At 40.9% G+C, this 2,796-nt stretch overlaps 1 non-coding gene across 1 annotated transcript; it reads left to right on the top strand.

The window, feature by feature from the left end:
* Positions 1 to 1,448: 1,448 nt before the first annotated feature.
* On the top strand, positions 1,449 to 1,523 carry Trnas-cga. The gene has a single exon. It is a non-coding gene; the product is annotated as a tRNA-Ser (tRNA).
* Positions 1,524 to 2,796: the final 1,273 nt, after the last annotated feature.

The raw sequence follows: 2,796 nt of genomic DNA, 5'->3' as shown, positions 1-2,796 counted from the left end.
CTATGGGACTTAACAGATGAGGTCATCAGTCCCCTAGAACTTACAACTACTTAAACCTTACTAACCTAAGGATATCACACACAGCTACGCCCGAGACAGGATTCGAACCTGCGACCATAGCGGTCGCGCAGTTTCAGACTGAAGCGCTTAGAACCGCTCGGCCACTGTGGCTGGCCGCTGGGATAGGGGAGGCACCACAGGACATTTTAATTTCCATTGCCCTGAACATAGGTTTGATGGCTTCCGTTACAAAACAAACACATCTGAATTCCACAGAGCGAAATACGGTGATGAGCGATAGAAGAATGCCGTATGGAGATACTTGGCACTGTGCCTTGGCACACTTCAGACAAGTAACATGTCTTACATTTCCTTGAACATTAACGTTTTATACAGGGTGGTCCATTGATAGTGACCGAGCCAAATATCTCACGAAATAAGCATATAACGATAAAACTACAAAGAACGGAATTCGTCTAACTTCAAGGGGGAAACCAGATGGCGCTACGGTTGGCCGACTAGATGGCGCTGCCGTAGGTCATTAGGATATCAACTGCGTTTTTTTTTTTTTTTTTTTTTTTAAATAGGAACCCCCAATTTTTATTACATATTGGTGTAGTTCGTAAAGAAATATGAATGTTTTAGTTGGACCACTTTTCTCGCTTTGTGATAGATGGCGCTGTAATAGTCACAAACATATGGCTCACAATTTTAGACAAACAGTTGGTGACAGATAGGTTTTTTAAATTAAAATACGGAACGTAGGTACGTTTGAACTTTTTATTTCGGTTGTTCCAATGTGATACATGTACCTTTGTGAAATTATCATTTCTGAGAACGCATGCTTTTACAGTGCGATTACCTGTAAATACCACATTAATGGTATAAATGCTCAACATGATGTCCGTCAACCTCAATGCATTTGGCAATACGTGGTCCAACTAAAACATTCATATTTCTTTACGTACTACACGAATATATAATAAAAAATGGGGATTTTAAAAAAACGCTGTTGATATCCGTTTGACCTATGGCAGCGCCATCTAGTGGGCCAACCGTAGCGCCATCTGGTTTCCCCCTTCAAGCTAGACAAGTTTCGTTTTTTGTAGTTTTTTCGTTTGACGCTTATTTCGTAAGATATTTAGCCCAAACCAATCAATGGACCACCCTGTATATCAAACTCTTCAGAAAGATGTGCGCTACAAAATGAACATATTTTTGAAAAATCAACTTTTTTTTTTTAACACCGGCGACCTGATTTCTCCACAGCCGGAAGCCTGTCGACCATGGCCAATGCAGCCTCCAGCTGAATGAGATTTTCACTCTGCAGCGGAGGGTGCGCTGTTATGAAATTTCCTGGCAGATTACAACTGTGTGCCGGGCCGATTTTGGAAGGTAGGAGACGAGGTACTGGCAGAAGTAAAGCTGTGAGGACGGGGCGTGAGTCGTGCTTGGGTAGCTCAGTTGGTAGAGCACTTGCCCGCGAAAGGCAAAGGTCCCGAGTTCGAGTCTCGGCTCGGCACACAGTTTTAATCTGCCAGGAAGTTTCATAACAGCCTCCAGCTGATTACAGACGATAGCCAACTAACCTTGTGTCCACGCTCACATACATACATACATGTAATTAACTTAAATAATCTAAAATGGTATATAGATACATTCAACTACAGTGTGAGGACGCCAGAGAAAACCGTGCTGTCACGGATTAAAATGAAGTGAAATAATAAGTGAGTTAGAGAAGATAAAAATGCATATCATAAATTATTCAAGTTGCGTCCCAAGAGAGCCTTATGGGAAATGTCTATATAACTGCAAGACGACCGAACTTCTACACATGATCCGACACCTCATAGGCAAAATAAGAGATACAGGGTAGAGTCATTACTGATTACCAAAACTTAGAACAATAGAGAACTGTTTAAAAAAATACTCTGTAGGAAGCTGTTTTAATTACGCTTTGATTGTGTACTAAGTGATGGATGGAATTGTAGAACTGTATCTACAGGTCTCACAATTTCTAATGCAACACATTAAAATATAGGCATATACTGTCATTTATATAATTAAATAACATTTTTATTACTCTTTTTTTATAATTTAATTACGTTTCTTTATTAGATCCTAATACAACGTGAACATTAATTTCTGTTTCAAAGTGTAAAAATGTGCCAAAGAACCTCATGAAATGCTGCAATTGGTGTATGGCGATAATGCGGTAACGACGGAGCCTGCTTACAAGTGCATGTGCGATTTAAAATCGGAAATGCATCGGTAGAAGACGAGCGACGCGCGGGACATGCATTAACCTCAAAAAACAGAAGAAAACGTGCAGAAAGTGGCAAAAATTGTTCGTTCTAACAGGCGAATATGTATTGGAGAGCTTACCGAATAATTTATCGCGTACGGGTCCGTGTAAAGCATTGCAAGCGAGACGAGTGACTGCAAAATTTGTCCCCAGCCTTTTGATTGCTGAACAGAAGGATAATCGTGTGTCAGTTGAAGGATCGTCTTCATTCATGTTCAAAATTGTACCTGGAGATGAACTTCATGGATATGACTCTGACACGAAAATTCAGAGTTCTCAATGGAAGACTAGTGAATCCCTCGACCTAATATATATATATTGAGGCCATAGTGCGATCAGAGTTCGTTCCAAGGCAAACAACCGTAAACGCGGAGATTTGCAAGGGCGTCCTGCAACGTTTGCGAAACGATGTGCGAAGAAAGAGACCAGAAAAAATGGGTTAATGGCTTCCTTCTTCATCATGACAAGGCATCGTGCCACACCTCGCTTTA

This window comes from Schistocerca piceifrons, chromosome 4, assembly GCF_021461385.2.
Source record: "Schistocerca piceifrons isolate TAMUIC-IGC-003096 chromosome 4, iqSchPice1.1, whole genome shotgun sequence".
Taxonomy (NCBI): Eukaryota; Metazoa; Arthropoda; class Insecta; order Orthoptera; family Acrididae; genus Schistocerca; species Schistocerca piceifrons.
This window is presented reverse-complemented; position numbering and strand designations above follow the sequence as displayed.